We start from the raw sequence: 13,724 nt of genomic DNA on the forward strand, positions 1-13,724 counted from the left end.
CCGACTGCGCCACCCAGGCGCCCCAACACAAGTCTTTTAAAGTAATGGACCAACCTGTGGATCCAAGTGCTATATGCCAATGTCGCTGTCTACCATTTTTGAAATTCCTTTGGTATAAGTTGTTTTAAAAAGACAACATATCACCCCACCCCAAAATTAGTTGTATTGCTTTAAAAATCTCTCGATTTTAACAATACGTCCCAGTTGCTAAAATTGGTTATACTTATCATCTGCATTACACTTATGAGCCCATTATTAATCTTGAACTTTACCAACTTAACACATTTTTACATGCATTGTATTAACTCACTAACAGGCCTAGAGGGAACCTGAGGCGCAGAGGTGCTTGCTTAATGTCACATGATGAGCCTCTAAGGTCAGAGTTCGCAGCTGTATTCCTATTATGTCTCTGCTCTGTCATGCTGCCATTTTGATTATCAACCATATTCACAGTAGTTGGCTCTGAGTGAATTTCCCTATTCCCCAGAGCCTAGGAGGAAGGAAGGAAGGAAGGGAGAAAGGAAGGAAGGGAGGGAGGAAGGAAGGAAGGGAGGAAGGAAGGAAGGAAGGAAGGAAGGAAGGAAAGAAGGAAGGAAGGAAGGAAGGATTTGCTGAAGACAGAAAAATAAGGAGTTGCTACCTCTGAAAACATTTGCAAGTATATAAAAATATATAGGCCATATGGTGTAAGAAATACAGTTTAGCTGGACAGAGAAGGGCAGCCACAGAGAGCACTCAGTAACTTTTATGCTTTTTCTCCATGAGCGTCAGAGCTTTTCATTCCCTCCCATGCTTTTACTTTGGAAATGTCAAAACTACATCAATGTGGTAATGATAATGCAATGAATACTTACATACCCTTCATTGAGAGTCACTATTAATATTTATCATTTTCTCAGATTATCTCTCTACTATTTCTGCTTATGCACCATCTCAAACATATATATACACATACATAAATACATAGGTATATATAATGCACATATATAAATATATATAAAATGCATATACATTGTATAATATATGTGTGTGCATATATGTATATGTATGTATATTATATGTATAATATGTATGTGTGCATATATGTATATATATATATATATATATATATATATATATATATATGCACATCTTTCTGAGTCTGTTGAGAGTAACTACATTTTACTGATAAATTCTTTAGTGAGAGTGTCCTAAGAACAAAGATGTTCTCCCTAATAACCGTAATACATAGATCACATCTGAGATATTTAAGGGAGATAAAGTAACATCTAATGTACCCTCCCAAATTAAAATTGTGCAGTTGTCACGTTTCCTATCTGTATTCTTTATAATGAGAGTACATATATACTGCAATTACAAATGTGAAGTCTAGAAAGCTCTATAATGAGACTCTCGTTAATACTCATGCTTGGCCTTCCCTTGGTGTGTTTTTTCACCCTCCAGAAATCTAGAACTCTTCCTCTGCCTTTTTGGTTTGTTTCCAAAAAATCGACATTTTTGAAGCATCCGCGGTGTTTGTTTCATAGACCGCTCTTCAATTTGGATTTGTCTAATTGCTTTCGTCTCCTGATTAGATTTAGGTTAAGTTTTTTGGCAAGAATATTACTTATGTAATTTTGAGCAAATCCTATCAGGAGTCTGCTAATGTCAGTTTCTGCATCTGTTCCAAGATCGTACGTTTGATCTAAGATATGTAGAGACTCAAATAGGGAAAGAGGTGCTAAGGAAATTATGGTATCATTACAATTACTTGTTCTTACCATTCTTTCAAAGAAAAGGGACATACTGGAATATTCTAATTAAATAACACAATGATGAACTTTAGGTTAATAACTCACCGACTCTGGAACAAGTTCCAACATTTTCTAATCAAAAGCTAAAAAGCATTCCTGCTTTCTCCTGTAGGTTATTGATGGTTTCCTGTCTCACATTCAGGTCCTTTATCCATTTTGAGTTTATTTTTGTGAGTGGTGTAAGAAAGTGGTCTAGTTTCATTCTTCTGCATGTGGCTGTCCAGTTCTCCCAGCACCATTTGCTAAAGAGACTGTCTTTTTTCCATTGGATGTTCTTTCCTGCTTTGTGAAAGATTAGTTGGCCATACTTTTGTGGGTCCAATTCTGGAGTCTGTATTCTGTTCCATTGGTCTATGTGTCTGTTTTTGTGCCAATACCGTGCTGTCTTGATGATGACAGCTTTGTAGTAGAGACGAAAGTCTGGGGTTGTGATGCAACTGGTGTGCCCAGTATTGGAAATGCCAAGGTCCCTGCATGACTCTAATTGCCCCAAATTGTTGCAACTTTCTGTAATCTCCCTTCTAACCCTTCATACAAGACAAAGTGGGAATTTTCTTATAGTCCAACCTGAAATCAGGCAGGTTTCTTTGAAGGTTGCTGACTTGACTTACCTTGCAGGATAGCCAGAAGGAGTTAATCATAAATAAATGAACATCAAGTGCCTGACCCAGTTTGTTGCTGAAAACTTGAAGGGTGCCTGGGTGGCTCAGTCGGTTAAGCGTCCAACTTCGGCTCAGGTCATGATCTGACGGTTTGTGGGTCCGAGCCCCACCTCAGGCTCTGTGCCGACAGCTCGGAGCCTGGAGCCTGCTTTGGATTCTGTGTCTCCCTCTCTCTCTGCCCCTCCCCCGCTCACACTCTGTGTCTGTGTCTCTCAAAAATAAACAAATATTAAAAAAAATTAGAAGGGGAAAAAAAAACTTGTGGACTACAAGGCACGATACATGCCTATCCTCTTAAACATCCTTGAGCACTTATTCAAGGACATTTTAGAATCTGTAGCATTCACAGAGAGTATGTTATATTAAAAAGTGTTGAGGTGAAAAAGAGGGCACATTGTTGGTTTTTGTAATCAAGCGGTTAAGTTGTGAGCCTATCTTTCTCATGTGAGCAATAATACATTTAGCAATGTGCCCATATATCTGCCCAAACCTTGACTGTTGGGCAAACAAAATCTGGGGTTTCACTTATAGTATTCACATCACAAAGAAAGATCTCCAAAAACTCAACTGTTAAGCGGGTAAATACAATCTCTTTTTTTTGTGTATATGCCAAACATCTATATTGTAGCTTCGTTACTAAAGCAAATATGTTAAATATAAATAATTGTCAGGATACTTTGTAGAGCTCTCTGTTTCCATTTTTGTAAAAAAGAAACACAGAAGTGTCTAGACTTGCCCATAAATCCACACTAAAAATGCAGAAATTCCTGTAAGTTGAAACTTAACAAAAATTTGGGCGATATGATATATTCCTCCTAAATACTTATCACCATGCATTTATTTTCACAACCAATTTTGACTCTGAGATCAGTGGGCATTCATTTAAGTGACACATTAAAATTTCCTCTGGACTGAAGATGGCGTTGGCTGAATTATGAGCGACGGTGGTAAAGAGAAAATGCATTCTTTCCGAAGCTCATTTCCAGCATCCCTGCCTTCAGCATACCATGATTTTAAGCCTTCTCTCCCTTTACAGTTTCCTCCCAGTAAAAATGTCGAATGCTGGTCACAGTGGGCTCAACAATCCTTGTTAAATCATATCTCTTCTTCAGGCCATAGACGTGCGATTCATTTTCTTGTAGTATCGGATTTTCTAGTGGCACTCAGGGCACTTGCATTGTTCATTCGAGGTCACCTTCTTTCCGGAATGAAACAGCCAAAGCAGATTTCAGTATCTTCACATTTTCATGGAAAAGATTATTTTTCGTGTGTTTTTAAAATTTAAAAATTTTAACTCCAGTATAATTAACATAAAGCATTATGTTAGTTTCAGGCGTACAATATAGTGATTCAGCAATTCTATACATTGCTCAGTGCTCATCATGATAACTGTACTTTTCATCCCCATCACCTGTTTCACCCATCCCCCACCCACCTCCTCTCTGGTGACCATCAATTTATTCGCTATAGTTAAGAGTGTTTCTCGATTTGACTCTTCTTTGTTTCATTTCTTCAATTCCACATGTGAGTGAAACCATATGGTATTTGTCTTTCTGTGATTGGCTCATTTCACTTAGTGTTATGTCCTCTATAGCCATCCAGGTCACTGCAAATGGCAACATTTCAGCCTCTTATGGCTCAATATTGCATTGTATATAGACCACATCTTCTTTATCCATTCATCTACCAGCCGACACTTGGGGTGCTTGCACATCTTGGCTGTTGTAAATAATGCTGGTGGAAACATAAGGGTGTGTGTGTATCTTTTCAATTTGGTGTTTTTGTATTCTTTGGGTATTTACCCAGATACCAGAATTATTAGATCCTATGGTATTTCTTTTTTATTTCTTTTTAATGTTTATGTATATTTCAGACACAGAGAAAGACAGAGACAGAGCGTGAGTGGGGGAGGGACAGAGAGAGAAAGGGAGACACAGAATCCGAAGCAGGCTCCAGGCTCTGAGCTGTAAGCACAGAGCCTGACATGGGGCTCGAACTCACAGACTGTGAGATCATGACCTGAGCCGAAGTCAGACACTCAACTGACTGAGCCAGCCAGGTGCCGCTTGTTCTAATTTTTTTTACTGTTTATTTATTTTTGAGAGAGAGACAGAGTACAAGCAGGGGAAGGGCAGAGAGAGAGGGAGACACAGAATCCGAAGCAGGCTCCAGACTCTGAGCTGTCGGCACAGAGCCCGACACAGGGCTCGAACTCACGAACTGTGAGATCATGACCTGAGCCAGAGTCGGACACCCAACGGACTGAGTTGCCCAGGTGCCCCGAGCCTACGGTATTTCTTAATTCTTTGAGGGACCTCCATACTGTCTTCCACAGTGGCTTCACTAGTTTGCATTCCCACCGACAGTGCACAAGAGTTCCTTTTTTCTCCACATTTTCACCAACACTTGCTGTTTCTTGTGTTTTTTATTTTAGCCATTGAAAACCACTATTTTTTAAGTAAGTAGGTTGGAATTCGTTTTTGATCTTGAAGCCATGGGTCTTCATCCTACATCAGCTATAGCAGGTTGATGGCAGAAGATGAAGTTACCTTTCCCAGGATGGAATCTTTTTCCTAAGGCAAAAGCCCTCCTCCCCTGCTCCCACCTTTGTTTTTGCTCTTTGGGAAATAAATTCTCTTACTTTCTTTAAGTCTTTTGATTCCCACAATGAATTTCCACATGGGAAATATTTCAACATATTTAGACCAGAATTTTTCTTCATTTTAATCTGCATATGGGTCTCCATGAGACTTTTATCCAATAATACAAAGCCCCCTCCACTCTCTGAAATAAGACTTTTTCCTTCATAGGTTCTAAGATTTAGACTTTACGGAGTGAATCTTTCTATCCGCATGCCATCATTCAGGAATAGTTTTGCAGAAAGGTAGAATTTTTTGTCAGCTGAAGTATACCCTTTCAAGATCTCAAGGAGACCTTACAGTGTGTGATTTTGATAATTTCTCCCAGTACTATCTTTATCTAAACCCCAATCTCCTTTACACTTAAGATTCAAGTGACTCTCTTGTTGCGATGAGCAGAGTGTTGTGTGGAAGTGTTGAATCGCTAAATTCTACACCTGGAACTAATATTATACTCTGTTAACTAAATGGAATTTAAATAAAAACTTGGGGGAAAAAAGATTCAAGGGACTCTTTTTTTCCCAGACTGACTTCTGGTTATATCTTAAGACAGATCTCATCTCCAATCACAGTGCTCGGTTTGTTGGGGCGCCTGGGTGGCTCAGTTGGTTAAGTGTCCAACTCTTGATTTGGGCTCAGGTCATGATCTTATGGCTTGTGCATTTGAAGCTTGTATCAGGCTCTGTGCTGATAGTGTGGAGCCTGCTTAGGATTCTGTCTCTCCCTTTCTCTCTACCCCTCCCTGATTGCTCTCCCTCTCACTCTCTCTCTCAAAATAAATAAATAAACTTAAAAAAAAAACTGGTCAGTTTGCTAACGCTTCAGTGTTGCTTGGGTTTTCCTTCCCCGTGCATTAAAGCCACCAAATCCTAATGTTCCACTTATCATAATCCAGGTAGACTAGGGCTATACCGATCTGTCCCTGTGCATGCACGGAGAGCCTGCTATGATAGGAATATCAATAAAGCCCACCCAACTGAGTCTCTCATATACTCAGTATTCATGCACTGTATGTGATCACAGTATATGCACGCTCACACAGACACATGTGTGCCTTTTCCTCTCCAGCTTGAAGCCACGTGATGCAATCTAGGACACACAGGTGGTTAAGAGAAGCAAGCCAGAGTCAGAGTCACAGCTCAGTCAAGAGGTGATGTGCCCTCTTCTGTTTGCTTAGCTCTAAAAAGTAGATCAGTGTACCATCCTCATGAGATATTATGGCTAGAGATCAAATTATATATATATATATATATATATATATATATATATATATATATATATGGCACTCACCTTTGTATTTGGGGCAATACTATAACAATACAAGAAGCTCGATAATTATATGTTCATGCGTTGTTTCTTAAAATTGATTGAACATCAACCCAGTTAATTATGCCTCCTCAATTTTCAAATTGCTTAAAATGAAATGTCAACCTGTCATCTCCTTTACTCATTTTAAGACCCAGGCTCCAGTGGGTGAACAGATTACAGCGCTTACAACCCTGTCTTTTGATAGTTTCCCTTAAAAAGTTCTTAAATCATCGAAAGCCAATAAATGTATCGTTCTCTTCTTCCATACCCAGACCTCAAATGACTCAGTAATTCTGACCATGTTTGAGACCATGCTGGTTTCATTCTCTTCTCTTAGATGAACTGTCCCCCATTTTCCCTCAAGCTACATTGTTCCTTTAAGTAAAAACCAGTCAAGTGAAGAGAGGGAATGTGGTTCCTGTGCTAAGGAAACCCTGGGCTGGTAGGGAGACTGTCAGATTCTCCAGAGTGTGTGCAAATAAGTTAATTCACTTTACCATTGGAAGGCTTGTTTTTTGGTTTTTGGTTTTTGGTTTTTGGGGTTTTTTTTGTTGCCAGCTGGGGAGAGGCAGTTAATTTCAGCTCGCTGAATTGAGTATTGGATCTTGTTAAGTAGTGGAACATAGCTCGACCTACCAGCTTTCCCTAACACGCAGTTCTTGAGCAGAAACGGTAGGTAACGGAGTTGGCATCGATGGGGTATGAAATCAGCACAGCCAGAGTTCAGGTATCTGCTTAATTTTCCCCACAGTGGAAACCAAATGAGTGATGAATTTTCTACGTATCCATCCTGGCGTTCCGTGCCCTGCTGTCCATTTTAAGGACACTTGTACACATCACGCTTGTAAACACAATTACATTTGTTTCCACCTGTTGTTTTTGTTGTGAATTAAGTGAGGGAATCTTAAATTATTTCTCTTGCAAAAAGCTTCATATGCTTTACAAACAAATGTAACCTTATCAGTAAATTTATGGTAGGCATGGAAACTTTTTGTCTATGGATCTGAGTCCAAATTCCAATATTGTCTTTGATAAGGATGGCCTTTTAAATTGGTCACTTCTCATCGATCCTTTGTTTCCAGTGCATCAGATGAGCATAGGAATACCTTTTATTATCGCTGACTGTCTCATTGCAAATATATCTTTTTAAAAAAATAAAGAATAAGCACTATTCCACAACAAAGAAAGCTGTGTTAAGAGTTTGACCATAAAGGTCTTCTGATGCACCATCATGATGGTGGATCCATCATGATCCTCTGCCAGGGGGTTACCTGGGTGACCTCAAATTCCTTTACATTTTCTCACATACTCTAGCTTCAGACAGACGATACTTAGGCTTTGGAGAAGAAGCTGCAAAGTGTCCGATATCTTTGACCTTGGGCATGACCTTCCCCATGACATTACAGATCAAGGCATTGTTTTCCACCAGAGCACCTAGTTGAGTTCACCCCTCTTTCTGGAGACCAAATCAAATGCCTTATCCCAACAGACTTTTCTGTTCCCTATAGTGAGAATACTACAGTATCACTTTCTGCAAGCTTCTATCAATCTGTCTTCCCATTTTACACCACTAGGGCCATTTTCCTTGCATTGTTGCAATATTTTTGGAACTCCAACTTGGAGTGACTGGGCTACAAGAATGAACACAACAGTACTGCCTGATTCTTAGAGCATCAGATTGGCCAACCACAACACTGTAGGGTTTCTTGTCGGGACGACCACCTGATGTTTAAGGAAGATCATTCTTCCAAATCAGTTTCACAGCCTTAGGAACCAAGGCTGGAGCCTAGGGCTGAGTGTCTACTAGTCCAGAGTGATATCGTTCGGCCTGAGTTATATACGCTTTTGCTCACCTTGACCACCTTCACCTATTTTCACTCTGAACCCTGATGCAGAGCTTAGTTGAAGACCTCCATCTAAGCAGTGCGTCTCCCTCACGCAGCATTCTGTCTAAATGGCATTGACACAATTACATTCAGGGCTCCAAGCAAGACTGTGGGTGTGGAATGGAAAATGTGAAGGACAGACTGTCCGCTGTCCTAACACATTCACGACCGTCACTCCAGGACAGGATCATCGCATGGGTGGCTGTTTCTCCTGCCTGTAACTATGGCAGGTCCATACCATTTTCACCATTAATCTGGCTTTCTGCTCCCTTCACTCACCCAGGAGAAGGCTGAGATGTGGAATGCATCTTCTAAGATATCTGAAATGTGTGGACGACAGCCTGTTGTACAGAGTTAGCCTGGCTCATGAGTGCTGGCTTGTGGTCTTGAATTCCCTCCCCACACCCGCCTGCAGAGGCCTGGGAATCAAGCCACATCCAATATGATACTCACATCTGGTTGGTTGGTCTAAAGCCCAGCTTCTCCTCACATCACCATAGAGAGAAACTCTTCAATTTTTGATCGGTTAATTCATGAACTCTTTCAAGGCAGATAATTTCTAATCCCAACCAGAGAAGAGGGAAGGGGTTCTCTGCTGTTTTTTCTGAAGGACCTGTCAAATAGGAAATACCCAATTACGTTCATTGAACACATTGAAAGTATTGCCTATCCCCTGTATTATAGGTATTTGCCTAAAACATTGATTCTTTTCTACAAAAACATTAAACTCATTTAATTCTGGGACTATTTTATTTAGACATTTCTCAGCGGGTGCCTTATGTATAGGAGACACTTATCAACTGTTCGTAAGCAGGCAGCCTGTCTCTAAATAGCACCTGCCATCCATGTCACCGTGAATCATCATTCTGGAATCTCCTTTGTGTGGTAAGAGCCTAAGCCATTAATTTACGATTCCTGAGATGCTGAGTTACTCGGGGAAAAAAATAACACAAATAGAGGCAGCCTTGAAAGGCAGCTCTTTGTGTAGTTTTAGAACTACCTGCATTTCATTCTTAAGGATTCCCCAGATGAAATTTTTACGTGAGAAATAAAAGCGTAGAAAATACACTTCATTCACTACATTGTTTTTTTTTTTTTTTTTTCTGGCCTACATCTATAGGACCACAGTGATTATAGTAGAAGCAGCTGAAATAAAATGTCTGCTACAGATTGCCTTTGCTCCCCGGTACGGCATTATGTAATAGAATCCAAAAACATGATGCTGCACATCTTGAAGAATGCAACTAATGTATGCTGATCTGCTTTATATTAATGTAGCAAAAAAATTTTTCCAGAAATTTCTAGAAAGCTATATCTGTTTACAATACACAGAAGAAATACATGCAATCCCTTGGTGTGGTTTATCTTAAAAACCACATTGTCTACAAATGATAAAAATGGTTTGAGCAAATCACTCCTATATGAAAGATATTTTGGTACTGAAACTTAATGAACTTGTATATGCAATCTTTCTTGCTTTGTAACATCACTCTGAAAACCTGGGATATACTTGCAGATACATACTGCATGTAGTGCATGGAAGCTATGAATCTATTGAAAAGGCATCGCACCAACAATCAGATCAGTTGCCGGGTATACAGGCTTCCAGATAGTTTGGGGGACTGTGGTGATTCCCTTTGGTTCTTTCTTAGTTTTCGTAGTAAGAGGCTGCTGGGATGAGCCATGCTTCAGACAGTAAATAAAGACAGATGTAGGTGGCCACCACATAGTGAAAGTTGAGTTAGCTCCTTTTTTTGTAGTTGACACACAATGTTATATTAGTGATACAGATATAGATACATATGTTCTATTAGTTTCAGGTATAGTGCGTAGTGATTTCATAGTCTTCAGTATTACTCAGCCCTCACCGTGCTCGGTCGCCATTTGCCCATGCACAACACTATTGTAATGTCATTGACTATATTCCTCAGGCTGTACCTTTCATCCCCGTAAGTTACTAACTTTACAGTTGGAAGTTTATTTTTCTCGATCCCGTCCAGCCATTTTGCCCATACGCTCCCTCGGCAACCACAAGTTTGTTCTCTGTACTTACAGGTCTGTTTCTTTTGTTTGTTCATTTGCCTTGTTTTTTAAGGCTCCATATGCAAGTGAAATTGTATGCTATTTCTCTTTCTCTGACTTGTTTCACTTAGCATGATACATATATATACGCACATACCACATCATCTGTATACGTTCATCCATCAGTGCATGTCTGGGCTATTTCCATATCTTGGCTATTGTAAATAATGCTGCAATAAACAGAGGGTGCACATATCTTTTCAGATTAGGGTTTCTCTGTTTTTTTTTAATGTTTATTTATTTTGTGAGAGACATAGAAAGCGAGGGAGAGGGAGAGAGAGAGGGAGACACAGAATCTGAAGCAGGCTCCAGGTTCCGAGCTGTCGGCACAGAGCCCAACACAAGGTTCACACCCACAAACCATGAGATCATGACGTGAGCCAAAGTTGGATGCTTAACCAACTGAGCCACCCAGGCATCCCTAGTGTTTTTGTTTTCTTTGAGTAATTACCCAGTAGTGAAATTACTGGATCATATGATAGTTCTATTTTTAATTTTTTGAAGAACCTCCATACTGAGTACTTACTCAAAGAAAACAGCATTCCCATCAGCAGTGCACAAGGTTCCTTTTTCTGTACATCGCCAGAACTTCTTATTTCTTGCCTTTTTGATTCGAGCCATTCTGACAGGTGTAAGGCAATATCTACTTGGGGTATTGATTTGCATTTCCCTAATAATTAGTGATGTTGAGCATCTTTTCATGTGTCTGTTGGCCATCTATATGTCTTCTTTAGAAAAATGTCTATTCAAGCCCTCTTCCTATTTCTTACATTATTTGTGGTTTTGGTTTTGAGTTGTATAAGTTCTTCATGTATTTTGGATATCAACCCCTTAGTGGATATGTCATTTACAAATATCTTCTCCCATTCATTAGGTTCCTTTCTCATTTTCTCGATGGTTTGCTTTGCTGTGCAAAGCTTTTTTATTTTGATGTAGTCCCAATAGTTTATTTTTGGTTTTGTTTCCCTTGCCTCAGGAGACAGATCTAGAAATATGTTGCTATAACCCATGTCAGAGACATTCCTGCTATGCTTTCTTCTAGGAATTTATGGTTTTAGGCCTCACATTCACATCTCAGCTAATTTTAGCTAATAAATTAGGTCTTGACTCACGTTTTCTCTTTTGACCACTCAGAAATTCTATGAGGTAAGAGTTATTAGCCCATTTCACAGATGAGGCAGAGAACTGTAAAGGAGTTAGAGTGGTCACGTGGTCTATATTGAGCTCTCTCAACTCCGCTGCTGTGGGAAAGCAGCCTTAGAAGAGGCTAGATGAATGGGTGTGTCTTTGTCCCAATAACTCTGTATTTACTTATTTAATTACTTTAATTTTTTTTTTAATGTTTGTTCTTTGAGAGAGAGAGCATGCACACAAGCAGGGGAGGGGCAGAGAGAGTGAGACACAGAATCTGAAGCAGGCTCCAGGCTCTGAACTGTCAGCACAGAGCCCAACGCGGGGCTCAAACTCACAAATCGCGAGATCATGACCTGAGCCAAAGTCAGACACTTAACTGACTGAGCCACCCAGGTGCCCCTCAATAACTCTTTATTTATAACAACAAGCAGTAGGTAGGGTTCAGTCCATGGGTCGTAGTGTGCAGACCCATTTTCCAAAGAATGGCAAGTCCTAACCTTATTTGGATTGCAAAGCCAAGTTTTGCACACATCCTGAGTATGGGTTCCTATTCGCTACACATGATCCACTGTAAAAATGTTGGAAACCTACAGAAAATGGCACTCATGCATCTTCCGGAGATAATCGCTAATAACAGTCAGGTGTATTTCTGCTTCATCTTGATTCAGCATGTTTTTGTGCGTGGTTAAGATTGTACTGTTGGTAGTTTCCTGTGCATACTTTGGTTTTGCTTAACACAGGTCATAACCAAGTGTCTGCCATTTACATCCTTCATGCATATCATCTCAATGGATGCCCCCAACACTTACTGCCTGCATCCAATGACAGGCTGAACCTGCAGTACAGAAGACTGACTCTTTTGCCTCAGGGTGTGTGCGTGCTGTAGGCTGAATGTTGATGGCTCCCTCTGAAAAAAAATTCACATGCTGCAACCTAATCCCTAATGCAATGGTATTGGGAGGTGAGGCCTTTAGAGGATGATTAGTTTTCACAAATGGGATTACTGTCCTTATAAAAGAGACCTCACACACTCTCCTACCCCTTCTCCCATGTGAGGAGACAGCAAGAAGACAGCCATCCATGAACCAGGAAGTGCATCTCACTGGACTGGGAATCTGCCAGCACCTTGATCTTGAACTTCCAGCCTCCAGAGCTGAGAAATACATGTCTGCTGCTTATAGACTCCCCCAGGCTATGAGATGCTGTTCGAGCAGCTTGGATGCACTGAGAGAATGGTACTGAGTGATGTGCGGTGTGGGTCATGCTCCAGACCTCCCCATGGGGTCAGGTTGAAGTTCACATGCACAGAGATCACATCACCTTGCTTTTACCACCCCAACCCCATCCTCCTGTCCTGAGAGCTTGCCTTCAAAAATTTCCATGCACATGTGAAAATAATCCTTCTCACCTTTTCTTAGGTCAGAAAACCTGACCTAAGATAGTACTTCTATAGAGAGAGACAGACATCTATTTGGATCTTGGTCTTAAAAACCTAATTTTAAGAGACCCTAGGTCTAAAATTATAATGTTTTATTCCCATTGTTTTATGTAGCTTGAAAATGAACAGGGAAAAAGATCCCTATGGTTTCCTAAGAAAAGTTGAACAAGGTGTTGTAAAAGCTTACAAACCTAATCACTTGTCTTAGGTGTGAGAAAATCCATTTGCTGAGTAAGATAATGGGTCTGTTTTCTGAGTATTCAGCATCATCTGACAGTATACCGGTAAGCTGTAGTCTTTATGGTTGGGAAAAATAAACTCCAGGGATTAAAATAAATATAATAGCCTGAGACCAACTTAATTTAAAAGCTCCCCATGGGAGGGACATAAAAGTAAAATGTTTAGTTCCTGATCTTCAGTATAGAATTCAAAGAATTCTAATTCTAATTCATGTGTGGGAATGAAAGAAAACATTTCTACTGTTAAAAAAAAAAATTCATGTGTCTAGCTACTGTATTCAAGTCGCAGTGCAATCAACCCTCCGAATCCATTGCCCCAACTCCAAAGGATAACTTCTTAAAACCACCGTTTTCCCTGCTTGTCCCTGAAGTCAACCTTGCTGTGTTTTTGTTATTGATGTATGTGTGTTTGTTTTCATATCCCCAAATAGAAATTTATACAAGCAACTATTCTCACTAATATTCTCAACAAAATAGAGGCATAATCTAACTCCTTGACATCTTTCTTAAGGTTTTTTTTTTTTTAAGTCACCTAAAAACACA

Source organism: Panthera onca, chromosome X (genome assembly GCF_046562875.1).
Source record: "Panthera onca isolate mPanOnc1 chromosome X, mPanOnc1 haplotype 2, whole genome shotgun sequence".
NCBI classification, from domain to species: Eukaryota; Metazoa; Chordata; class Mammalia; order Carnivora; family Felidae; genus Panthera; species Panthera onca.